The sequence below is a fragment of the Perca flavescens genome, chromosome 14 (genome assembly GCF_004354835.1).
Source record: "Perca flavescens isolate YP-PL-M2 chromosome 14, PFLA_1.0, whole genome shotgun sequence".
Lineage (NCBI taxonomy): Eukaryota > Metazoa > Chordata > Actinopteri > Perciformes > Percidae > Perca > Perca flavescens.
This window is the reverse complement of record NC_041344.1, coordinates 24,318,758-24,332,663: the sequence shown is the minus strand read 5'-3', so window position 1 is coordinate 24,332,663 and position 13,906 is coordinate 24,318,758. Positions and strand designations below refer to the sequence as shown.

The 13,906-nt window shown below is 42.6% G+C and overlaps 1 protein-coding gene across 1 annotated transcript in view; it reads right to left on the bottom strand.

Moving 5' to 3' along the window:
• The window catches only part of trit1 (tRNA isopentenyltransferase 1), a 44,558-nt gene that overhangs the window by 25,604 nt on the left and 5,048 nt on the right, over positions 1 to 13,906 (bottom strand). The gene's annotated exons all lie outside the window — the stretch shown is intronic.

Below are 13,906 nucleotides of genomic sequence, written 5' to 3'. Positions count from 1 at the left end.
ACACTGGAATAAAAAACAGCATCCATAAAACAAAACGGGCAGGAGATAGTGATGGTGTGTGTGTGTGTGTGTGTGTGTGTGTGTGTGTGTGTGTGTGTGTGTGTGTGTGTGTGTGTGTGTGTGTGTGTGTGAGCAGGCTGTTAGGGAGTAAAGAATGAGGAGCGCTGTATGTCGTCCATGTGAAATGGCTCTTACAGTTTCGCAAATTATGATACACACCTCCTCTGTCCATTTTTATCTTCTACCAGCCTGGGGACTCGCTCATGTAATTTGACAGCTGGGTGTCATATAGAGTAGTCCGAAGAGGTGTGCAAATTATGATACACACCTCCTCTGTCCATTTTTATCATCTACCAGTGAGGGGGACTTGCTCATGTAATTTGTCAGCTGGGTGTCATATACAGTAGTCCGTCACGGTCAATAGTGGAGCGTTTTAAAAAGGAGGTCTCGGGTTGAATAGAGCTTTCTGACTTGTCTTTCTAGATGCCGGTTTTGTCCTTTTAGACTTCAAAGTCTTGTTTTCCTTTGTTCCTTGTCCTTGACAATCAATGTCCATTGGTTATATGGACTGGAGAAAACTGACAGACAAGCTGCTGACAGAGTTTAGTGACCAGCTGCTAACACCTTATTCAATAAAAACTGTGTTGTTGTTTCAATGCCATCAGGTTGGTGGATCAGTAAACTAAAGGAAAAGATGAAAGAAAAAAAAAAAAAAAAAGAGACTGCAGATATAGTATATAACTGTATTATTGGGTCATGGTAAGTTCAAAGCTGAAAAGTAAAAGAGCAGTTCAGAAACGTGGCATTGGTGCATTTACTGTGTTGCAACATCGACGTATGGACGTGTCGGTTGATCTATCAAATCAAATTGGTTCAAACCACTTTGATGTAAATGGCAACTGCAGATGGAGCAACATCCTAGGCCATGCAACAGCATTTTGACTACAAAAAAGAAAACAGAAGTTATTTTTATTGGTTTTACAATTTACCATGACCAATAATCAGATTGTAGATATCAACAACTACAAAATATCAACATCTTCCCTCATTTATCATCGTCTATGGCCCTGTCCTCGGCACTAGATCTGTGTGTTGTCTACCATTAACCATTCAATGCGTGTGTGTGTGTGTGTGTGTGTGTGTGGCTCAGACAGTGGTAAGCAATCAGCCTTGTTGATTGCCAGGAAAACTTTAATAAATCCCATTTGAGTCAAACACTTCACAAACAATTGTACCTGTAGGCTGAAACCTGTGGTTGGATTCATCCTTGAATTGAGTAAAAAGAAGGAGCGTGGTGAAGCGCTTTCTTGTTCAATAATTCAGAGTAGGAAAATACAGAATTTAGTCAGCCGACAGCCGGCTATTGGCTACTGAAGCACAGTCCCAAATGAAGACACAAGTATTATTTTTACAGCCTGAAAGAATGGATTAATTAAGTCACTCTTGACTCTAACTCATGAGCTTATTTTTCCCCTCTGTGAAAATGAGTATTTCATGATTACGATGCATTGTGGTTATTTTGAGCTTTTCACACCGTCCTCAAAATCTGTGTGAAGTTAGGTAAGCTGGGATGGGTAGTAGTGGAAAGATGAGAGAGGCCAGTAACACACATAAAAGTGATTTTCTTTTTAGAGTTGTCAATATTAGAGGCTTACGATTTGAAAGCACACCTACCTGCAACCTGAATTGACCAGTTAGTTAAACTAGGGATGTCACAACATGTAGTCGTCAATACCAATACCAGTGAAATCCCACGAGATCTCGATACCCTATTCGATACCACGGGAAAAAACTAAAACATAATAAATCCCATGTACATTTTTAGACATGTATTTCAGGATAAGAATAACACGGATAAAGGGCCATCCACACCAAGAACTATAACGATAACTATAAATATGTAGTTATAATCGTTATCACTCAAGAGGATGGCGTAGTCAACACCACATCTGTAACAACGACAGTGGCGAAGGACATCCTTGTGATCACTTCCAGCCATTTGATGAAGGACAGAAACACTGACAGCCAATCAAAATCCATCGGAATTTACAAAGGTGGCAGGGCAGACGACACTGCAGAGAGATGACATTTATAAAAAAATGAATGGCTTTTTCCTTTTGTAAAAACAGAATTAAAAGTCGAACTAATGTATGAACCGTAGCACTCTGGAATACGAAGGAGGTGAATTTGTCTCACACAGGTGGGTCAGTGGCGTGGGGGGGGTGACTTTTCCACTCTGTGGGGCTATGATCCTTTGGCTCTGCATATTTTTGTACTTTTCAACGTTAGTACTCTGAAAGTATTTTTCATGTCACACAAACCACAGAGTGGATCTTGTGTCATTACCATAGCGTCAGTGATGTGTCAGTGCTTTTGTTCTGGTGCTCTGCGCAGATCTGACACCCGCCCACCTGCTCTCATCCGCTGTTCTCTGGAGCTCTTTTCGCCACTGTTGCCTGGCAAAGGCAAGCGGCGTTGGCAGCGCGTCCTCAGGGACCACCGGTAGACAATAACCTTGTTTTTGGTTTGTACAATGTACACAAATTCCAGAATATGTCGACTATTTCTACAGATATTCCTGTAATCTTACGTTGCAACGTCTGCTGTATTAGTGTATCATGTATTATCATCTGGAGCGTGCAGTTGGTGCTTGACGCCACTGTTTACGGATTGTTTTCGTTCGGCAGTGTGGATGATCACGTGGTTCATTTCATTTCTTTATTCACAATACCACTTGAAACATTACAATAATACAGCTGGGGGGGTACAAGATTAATTGGGTAGAGGGAATGGGTCCCCCAAAGAAGCTAGAAAAGCTTATAGGTGGGGGCCCATGATTCAATCAAAAGTAGTGGTACAGACTATAGAATACACAATTACCACAAATGATGATGACTAGTTGCACGCGAGAGGCACACCAGTACATACATAACCTTACATACACATACAATCATACACATACATCCCAGTTGTCCATGAAAAAAAATATATTAGATGTAGGTTAATAAGAAATATTTTTTTAGTTGTCTTTTAAAGTTGGAGATAAAGGGCAACACCTTGAGGCCATCATCAATCCCGTTCCAAATCTGCGGTCCCCTAAAGACAACACTCATACTGGCGCGCACATGTCGGCGACATTTTCCTGATATAAGTGGTTTGATTCTCGTTTGGTAGGTATGCTGGGGGCTGAAGATAAGACTACTCAACCTTATAGTAGTTATAGCTATGGTTATGATTATGGTTCTTGGAGTGGATGGCTCTTAACACTTGGGAGGGTTAGAAAATGACACTGACAAAAGAGTTGGTTGCCGTGACATCCCTAAGTTAAACAGGCAGTGGTTTGGTTTTTTTAACCGACTAATTGGAGGTAGACTTAGCTTAGTGAGCTAACGTTGGCTAATTGAACTAACATTGGTTAGCTACAGCTGATGTAATCTGCAAGCAAAACCGACGGTCGCAGCAAGAAATGAGAAAGCTGCTTTTGTCGATCTCTGTCTGAAAACAAAGACCCATTGTTGCGCAGGTTACTACGAATTGACAGACTGATCTCATAAAGTGGCGTATGTATGACCCGCCAATTCGTATGCCATTGTTGGCGTCTTATCAAGACGCATACTCGTTTTGTTGAGTTTTAATCGACGCCGTTTGGCCTCCATTGACTTACATTACCTTGCGATTTTGTGAATTGACGCCGTAGCGAGTAGTATGAAAGGGCGAAAATCCACGTAGGCAGGCTGACTTTCAGAGCGGGGACCGCGTCCCGCCCGTGACCACGTGTGTGATGTTTCCTTTCCACGTTTTTTGTTTTCCTAAACCCAACCCCGTTCTTCTTTTCCTAAATCCAACCCGGGTTTCCTAAAGCAAACCCTGTTCTTCTTTTCGTAAACCCAACCTGCGTTTCTTAAACTGTCTATGCGCGTGACGTTTCCTAAACCCAACCATAGCCTCGCGTTAACGTATGACGATAACGTATGTTTACGCTGTGACGTTGCAGACTGCCGTCTGCTGTATACAGCGTAGACATACGTGCGGATAGCTCAAAATGCGTACAGATAACAGATCATGACTTGCGTAAACATACACGCCACTTGGCTTTAGGAAAGTGGTGTGTATGTTTACGCGAAGTCATGATATCACGTTGGAATTGAAGTGGTAAATTTGCCACCTTTATCACTGCAAACTGCATACTTGGTGTGCAAAAACAAAAAGCCAAAAGTAACTTAGGGGGTCAGGGCTTGGAGAATGATCAATTTATTTTACTTTTATTATTTCAAGGTTATCACAGTTTTTTAAATGATCTTCCTTCCTAGTTTCAGTTGCACTTCCTAATTGTATTTAGTTTCAGTATTTTGTTTATAGTTTTGTTTTTTTTTAAATGCGGATGGATTTTTTTTTTTTTTTTTAAAACAGTTTCAGTTCTTTATTTGGGCCAGACAGACATTAGTCTGTGTGCAACTGTCCTGTCAATTTAAGGCATAACGTGTAATCGAGATCCAGAAAATACAATTTTGTTTTGTCTTTGTTTTTTGGCTTAGGAAGTCTTTTGGGCTCCAAGGCATGCCCACATCCTCTTGAATACCTCCTAACGTTGTTACCAATCGTCTTCCACTAGTCTAAATCTTACCCAACATACATGCCTTGGGTGATCAATACAGCTCTGCAGGTTATCAATCTCATCCTTGGTGAAAGAGTGTGAGTGTGTGTGTGTGTGTGTGTGTGTGTGTGTGTGTGTGTGTGTGTGTGTGTGTGTGTGTGTGTGTGTGTGTGTGTCTTGCGTGTACTTCACCAAATGTTACACAGCACCACGGCACGCCAAAAGTGGGGAGCAGGGCAGGGCAGGACAGAAAAACCCAGCCGGATAAATTATTCACAGCTTCTTTGCACGACACCACTGTCAGCCAAGGGAGGGATGGATGCATGGATGGATGGACAGATGAAGGAGATGGAGAGCAGATGAAGGTTTGGAACGAGGGTTGTTTTTTTTTTTTTTGGTAAGCAAAGGAGTGTTGGAGAGGACGAGAGCGAAAAGAAAAGGAACACACAGAAGAGGAGACAGAAGAGTGTTGTGTGCTTGTTACAAAGAACAGGATGCTTCCTGACAAATTTGCACACATTATCCACCCCTCCTACACACACACACACACACACACACACACACACACACACACACACACACACACACACACACACACACAGCAGTAAAGACAGAATGGCAGGTAGCAGAAGGATGGCAGAATGATGGTGAGAAAAAGACAGATAGCTATACTCTGAGATGAAGGTTGGCATCGGGTTGGTGGGTGTGTGTGTGTGTGTGTGTGTGTGTGTGTGTCAGAGAGGGATACAGAGAGACAGTGAGTTAGGGTCATGTGTGTCTCATTTTGAAGATTAACCCACATCCTCACATGATTAAAAGACAAAAGCTCTTTTTAAAAAAGACACACACACACTTCTCTTTTTTTTGGACTACTCGTCTGTTCTGGTTTAAAAGTTTAGATGTCATGACAACTGGGCAAACTCTGTTGATATGACTGACCACTACTAAATTTACCTTTTTTTTCCCCACTCTCCTTTTTATCTCCATGCTTTCTTCCAAGCACTGGCTAACAGTCCCCTGGATCTCCCAAAGCTGGCCTTTCTTTCTCTCTAGCTTCCTCTCTTCCATCTGTCCTACTCCCCCTCATCCATTTTTACCTGCCACTGAGAGGACCACAGCTAACCGTTATGTAACCACCACTTAATGTACGGATCTATGTTCTCGTGCCAGAGTCTTGCAAAAACAGATTGTGATTTTTAATTTTGCCTTATAGGACAAGGTGACCAGAGAGTAAAAGCAGGCAGAAGTGGACCGGAGTGTAAATCAGAAAAGGGAAAAGAGCCACTTGAGTAGAAGATGTGAAGAAAAGAAAATGCTTTACAGGGGAGCATCAAACGAGAAGGAAAATGAGGAAGAAATGAAGTATTCCAGCCGAGGCGATGGAAATGAGCTGCAAATTGCGGCGATGTTGGAGCTCAGAGTCAGAAAGAAATCAAAGATTTTTAAAAAGAAATCGTGTTTACACCTCCTCTGGAAGATACTGAAAGCAAATGTCACAATAAAAAAAAAAGGAAATTTCCTTTTGTGACTACATGACTAACTGTCAAGAATTGTTTTAGGGAAACATTTCAAATGATGAAAAAATAAAAAAGGGACATTGGTACTGGGTTGGAGGGAAGATGTAGAATACTGTTATTTAATATTTGGAGACAAAAAGATGACAAAAAGTGGAAAGAGGATTGGTTTGTGCCGAGCGGTTCTTTGGTTTCAGCTAATGCTGCTCATCTTTCATGCCATCTGAGGCCCAAACAAGAACATGCACGTATCAGTATGTAGCATGTATGGAATTGCTAGCATCAACAACATTTCTAGGAGGTGGACAGATATTTTAACTGGGTTTTTTTCCCCTCTCCATATACAGTATGTTCCTGTCTCAATGTGCCGTTTCATTTCATTATCAATGAAACAAACTTGAGGAAACGTACGTTTTCTGGGAAGTTGCTGAGGAAATGTTTCAGAGATGCGCTCATAACATTCAGATTTTCAGTCCCTCCAGGATGTCGCGATCGCGCCAATTCACGCAAATTCAACCAATCACCGCGGATTTGGTGCGACTCGCACATTTTGACCAGTCCCCGCAACTTTGACCAATAACTTGAAGTTTCCCGCGACTTCAACCAATCCCAGCAGTCCCACGTGCACCCTGAGAGCCACTGACCGAGCGGGAGTGAGAACGGATTGATCATTTCCTTGTTCGTGATATGAAGACGAGACTCGAACGTCTCACATTTACCAACAAAACGTACAGCGAAAGACCGTGCAAAACATTTCAGACCGTCCTGCCGACCTGTTAACATTTTAACATCAATGGAGACTCTTAACGATTTAAAAGTCGGTGAAGCTGCTGCCGTTTCAATCCTGGCTGTCGGCTCTCTGCAGCGGGTGGGGCTGCTGCTCCGTTCCCCCCGCGACTGACGCTTGCACACACACATAAAAACACACACACACACACACACACACACACACACACACACACACAAACAACACACACGGTGGATGCAGGAAAAACCGGAGATGAGACGACATCATCACCTAAATTGAGGACAGCTGGGCTCGTTATTGTAAGTGCAAAGATAAGTTAAAGTCAGTCCTTTATCAAACCGTATGAATGTGTGTCCCAGGCCAGGTTAGGTACTTTACTAACAATGTAAAGATCAACAAGCCACTTACACATATGTTCAAATTTGATTCATTCAATAAATTATTATTTTTTTGTCTTAAATCCTCCAGCCATTTTCTTATTATACCAACATTTGCAGCATCCTGAGCCTTTTTGGTAAGGTTACTAGGAAATGTCAGCCGAGAGTAGTTTTATTCTCCCCAAAACAAGTTTCCTTTCTATTTTTTATTTTAAGAACTATACAAAAAAAATAGTTTGCAACTATGACTGTCTCCCGCAACTTCATTGCAACAAACATACAAAAGACAAAGCAACTTTTATCGCAATTTTTTTACAACATCTCCTGTGAAATCAGGCATTTTGGGCCACAACAATCTCAAAAAAAGGCAGCGAAATCCTGGAGGGTCTGAGATTTTCCAATTCCAAATGCTGTAATTCACGCCGATGTATTTCAATGGAAACACAGCTATTGTGGGTTCAGCTGCCTACTCCTTCCTGTCTTGCTTTTAAATGGATGTGAATGGATGTGACCGTGTGGCTTGTGTGCGAGTAAGGGAGGAATGAGTGTGTGTGTGTGTGTGTGTGTGTGTGTGTGTGTGTGTGTGTGTGAGACAATGAGCTCAGTGTTCGAGCTCTGCAGAGCCTGCAGCCGGCCTGCCTGGCCAACCTTACGCCCTGCACGAGACAGCTGTTCCTCTGCCACATAAATAAGGGGGGAGCCTGGCCAAGTGAAAGAAAGAGGGCAAGAGAGACAGAGAAGGGCGAGGAAAAAAGAAAGAGACTGAGAGAACAAACACTCATTGAGACATGAAATCAGATTCAGAGAAAGCCAAGAGCAGATAAAGGGGGATAAGGCAGACCTTTAAGAGTAGTGTTAGACCAATGTATCGGTTTGCCAGTGTTAGTATTTTATGTACATACAAAATACCAGAGATTTCAGACCACAGATGAACATACCACAGCCTATGTAAAAGATCTAAAAAGTTAGCTGTATTTTCGGTGTATTTTATTTTCCTTGTATAATTATTTAGGTATGCACGTGCTTATACTGAGATTAAGTGGGCAAGATAGCTCTGCTCCACATACAGTGTTGTATTCCACTCTGTTCCTTTAACTTTATAGCCTGACAAGCCAGACCCACATCAAGATGTTGGGTCTGGGAACTCTCCATTGACGGAGCTCAATCGAGGGGCGGAATAAATCTTTCAAATTCCCTCGGCACGTAATAGGATATCGCTACAACCAGGCAGAGCAACAAAGAAGGTAGCGAAGCTAGTTGATAGTATCCGGTCGGCAAAATTCCGAACACATCTTCCTTTTTTAAGAATGACTTCAGTGCCGTTCTTTGTCCTTTTCTCAAAGAAAAGCTTAACTCCAAGTAAGCCCCGCCCACCGACTCTATACACGATGTGATTGGCCTGACCAGAGTTTGGTTTTTCCAGCTCGCAAGTCAGAGAATGCCTAGACCCCCCTAGCTGCAAATTACATTTGCTGCCGCTAGGGTGCGTCTAGATTTCTAGGCTATTAACTTTAGCACAAAGACTGAAACGGGGAAACAGCTAGCCTGGCTCTGTGAAAATTAGGGCTGGGTATCGGTGCTCCATACCGCTAAAGCTTTGTTTAGAGTCGGGCAAGCCACCGTGGCGCGAGCCTCCGTAAATGGCGCACGAGATATGAGCATGCATGGAGAAGTTTATGCTCAACGCATTGTTTGTTGCGTTGGTCTCAGGCCAACGAGACTACACTCAAATCCCTCAGATCGGTCTATAATCCAGCGTTAAAAGTGCTTGATAGAAAAGCCCTTCGCTATCATCATTGTCATATTCTTAGTAAATATAAAATATTAAGTTTTGATTCCCTAATTAGATATACAAACTTAAGAACCGTCTTTAAAATTGTTAATAATATTGCCCCACCCTCAATGAAAAAATTTGTAGAACTTTATTCTGAACATACAAACAGAACATCACGCTCCACTGCTCACAGAAATTGTGCTATCCTGAAAAGATCCTCTGCCTTTGCACAGACAGCCTTTTCATTTAAAACCATTAAACAATGGAATCAACTCCCAGGCAGTCTAAAGTTGTCTGTAGATTTGAATAATTTCTCTCAAAACTTAAAGAAATACATCCTTGATAACCAGCTATGTGAGCATCAGCACACTTAAAAGTTTACAAATGTAATATTGAGGAAAATGTTTTTGACTATGTTGTATATATTTTAGGTTGTGATGGTTTTTTGATTAGTTTTTTATTTAAACATCTGATTAGTGTAATCTTGCATGTATTTCTTATTATTATTGACAGTTATTTGTAATATGTTTTAATATTGTGTGCACCTGCCCGGGGACTGCAGATGGAAACTAGCATTAGCTAACTCTGGTACAAAACATCTTTTTGTAAGATTAATGTATTTTGTACATTGTCCCTGACAAATAAACTAATAAACTAAACTAAACTAAACTTGCAGTATTCTCCAAAATGCCAGGGGGTGTACAAACAAAATGACCTGTAAATAAGCGCGAAGTAGTAGAGAAGAAGTAGAGAGCGGATGTTGAGGAAAGCAGGCTGCCTGGCAACATGGTAAACCCATCCATGATAAACACCAACATACCGACAACCATTCTACTCTATTAACGTTACGGTCGCTCATTTCCAAGTCGAAATTACTGTCAGCCTCTGGATGTTGCGTCAATCTTTCCATGAGACAGTTATTTTAGCGATCTCTCGTGTTGTTCCACAATGCGTTTGTTTTTTTTCAACAATTTAGGGCCATTTGGCGTTCCCTGGGGCCTGCACATGAACAACCGTACAGATGTTTGTACAGACGAACCAGCTCGGCCAGATTTCCCAGCCGAGCATGTTGAAACGGAACGAATGGAACGACCACCACGGCGACCATAAACCTAGCTTAAGGTATTGACCAAAATAAGGGAAGGGGAAAAGGCTGGTTGTGCTAACAAGCTTACTGACTGCTCGCTAACGGTCAGTTTAGCAAGCGCTTTAGCTCAGTCGCTAGTTTATATACACACAATGTTCCACTTCGGGGATTTCTCCGGTGCTGCCGAAAATTCCGCCGAATGAGTTTTCTGTTGCACGACTAAAACAACCTTTGAACATACACATGTTCCACCAAAACAAGTTCCTTCCCGAGGCCATTTTGCAGAGGCGCTGTTGCTCTGTACGGCCCAAGACGAATGTGATTGGTTTAAAGAAATGCCAATAAACCAGAGCACATTTTTCTCCCATCCCCGGAACGCTGTGACTCAGTTTATTCGAAGGACATAGTTGTACCATTGACTCCTGTCTCATAACTGTTTGCAAACCATTCCTCTCTTGTACTCCGACAAAGGGCGATATAAAAGTGAATGGTTCAGCATAGCCAATAAGCTAAGCTGGCTTCCTCCATTTTGGACTTTCCTGCTCTCCATTCCCCCCAAAAGGTCAGCACTGTCAGCACGGCTTGCTACAGGTCAACTGCGCAAATTTAGCGGTCAAAGTTCACCAATTTGAACTCGAAAACAAAACATTTCCGTGGATTTACTTCTCCCTTGCGAGTAAATCCACCAACTGCAGTGATTAGATTGGAGCGAATCAATTTCAGCACAGAATGTCTCCGTAATGAATGCAGGTGTGACCAGGCCTTCATACAGGCTGGCCGTGCCTGTCGTTATGATGCAGAGTAAGACACCTTACGCCATGATTAAAATGTGACGCAAGCATAAATAGAACGTTTACTGAACATTGTCTCACACACAGCAGCACGATTTCAATCAGCCGCACAAAGAGATCTTTGCAAATTTGACTTATGACTTAATGAAAGTCAGTTCTTCACCAAAGGCCTATTATGTGCTACAATTTTCATTTCATTAATAGTTTTCGTTTCAGGGATTTCATGATTATTAACTTACATTTCAGTTTTCTCCAAAGAAAAACATGATCTGGGGAAAATGTTTCTATTTGCATGAAAATTGTAACTTTTAGAGAAAAAAATGTACTGCCGCTAAATGGCAAAATTCCTCATTATCCTGACCCCTGGACTCTGCTCTTTACACATTCAACAGCCAAATGCATTGCTTTATTTTCATCCTTTCCTCTGAATAATTTCCTCCATTACACTTACCACAAAATACCTATCTGCCTATTTTCTTGTTTTAACCCTTCTCTCCTTCCCCCTCAAGGCACCATCCTTCAACAATTTATCCCTCCATCTTCCTCTGCTCTCTCTGTGGGGAATGGCCCAGTAATGCCAGACTAATAAATCATTCATGGCGTTGTTCCCCCCTCTCCCCCTCCTCCATCCGGCCATCCTCCTTTCCCTCGCTGCTTTACTGTAGCGGTGACCGCATCACCACACCCGCAGACTGCACACGTACACACACACACACACACACGTACACACACACACACGTACACACACACACACGTACACACACACGTACACACACACGCACACACACACGCACACACACACGCACACACACACGCACACACACACACACACACACACACACACACACACACACACACACACACAAATAAGTTAATCAGCCCTCTCTTTTGGCTTGCTCCTACACAGGCTTATATTACTTAAAAAGATGCATCATAAATCGGATGTAGGAGGCAGCCATTGCCTGAGTTACACAGATACGTCAAAGCCCAGACAGGTCATAGCCACACCAGACAGATAGAGTGGGAGGGGGGAGAGAGAGAGAGAGAGAGAGAGAGAGAGAGAGAGAGAGAGAGAGAGAGAGAGAGAGAGAGAGATGCTCACAGAGACAGAGAGCGGGAGAGAGAGGGAGAAGGGATGACTGTGAGCGAATTAGAGGGATAGAACACATAGCTGGTGTTTAATACGTAGATAAGCAGTTGGTGGCGATGTGTTTGTATGTGTGTAACAACCTCTTGCCAATAATAAGCATAACCTTTAAAAGAATAAGCCCCCCCCCACCCTTCACAGCGGTCAAATCAGTTGGCTACAAGACCATTACATTTCCAAATTTACGACTAAAAAGGCAAATCGGTGTTGGCGTTCCACTTTTATGGGACTACAAGGGTCAAGATGACACATGACAGCTTTCCTGCTGTCTGGGCCAATTTCCCACATTCAACACATGACGACAAGCCAGACAAATTGCCTTTCCTTTGTCGCAACGTTCAGTTCTCATGTGAGAGAATGCAGCAGCGCCTTCTTTCATAAATGCAAAAAGCAAAAGGGTCACCGGCCAGCAATACTTTCAACAGTCCCACAAGCAATGGTGCATACATGTGCATGACCTGTTAAATTGCCCTTTAGGACCTCCGATGGCCCTTTAGTATGATACCCGCACAGCCCCTCCCCCCACCACCCCCCCACACACACACACTCAAACACACCCCTTTTTTACACCCTGCACTTAAACCATTTATTTTGTGGCAACAATGTGTTATTAGTTAACGCATTGAACACTCGACAGCGAGTCAGCATGAGAAATCTGCTCATGCACAAAAAACATGACGTGCCCAAACATTGTTTGGAGGGTGGAAAACTGTTGAATAATTCAAATCTTTCATGAAGTATTATTAACAGAAATCATGCTGGTGGTTTTGTGGGATTTAGCCAATTTCTTCATAATCTGAGTAGACTTTGCATTATTAATGATCAATCTGCATTCATTTCCTACCTCCAACTGTTATCCATTCATGTCACTATTAAATGTAAAATGGATCACAATAATACAAAATCCCAATACATGTTTAATTTTTCACATCCTTCAACTTACTAAGTAAGGAAACTTTAGTTGCAGGTGTTACGATTGTGTCATTACAAAGTGCAAGAAGCGACAGACATGGACAGCCTCCACACTGGCAGCGGTATCGCCCAGTAACCGCCAATATCGGTGGACTGAAGAGTGAGACAGGGAACTCCACGGTATATTTCACTGACGTAATGTGCAGCAGTAAACTCTGAGTAAACCGGTCTAATTGTTCCGTCTGAGCACTCCTCACATAAATCACCTCTTGAAGTGCACTCTCTCTATCCCCTTACTGTCACTGTAGCCCATGTCAAATGTTTCTTCATACGAATAATGCTTTGCAAAGTGGAAGTGCCTAGATAAATCGTCCCCTCCCCCGAGCTGACACTTGATTAACACATGGCAGTCTGTTACAGCTCATCAAAAGGCCTGATTCAATCAATTAAATCCTACAACGTGTGCATAGCAAACAATCAGTGCAACAATAGCTCAAGACCTTGATATGATGTAGTATTATTATAGTCTGCCTATCACCAGACCAAGCTCAATAGATTTAAGATTGAGCATTGTTCTGGGGAGTCTGCTCTGTATTTTCTACTGCACAAGAGGCGTGACCAACGGGCATAGTTCAAAAGACTCTGTACGCAATTGGATAGTCCTTCAACCAATCAGACCAACGATCCGGGTGGCGTAGCAGCGACAGCAGCTGCTTGCTGTTGCTCCTCTATCGTCATCGTGTTAAACCCGCCAATAGCGCGGCAGGTGGATAAGCCAGTTTGTGATTGGTTCCCGCAAAATTGTGAACGGAAGCAGGAGAGATAAACGTGCAGGTTTCCAGACCGAGCTGAAGAGGCGAAATCAAATCGGCGGCACATCAGGCTGGTCTAGTATTACCACACACACACACACACACACACACACACACACACACACACACACACACACACACACACACACA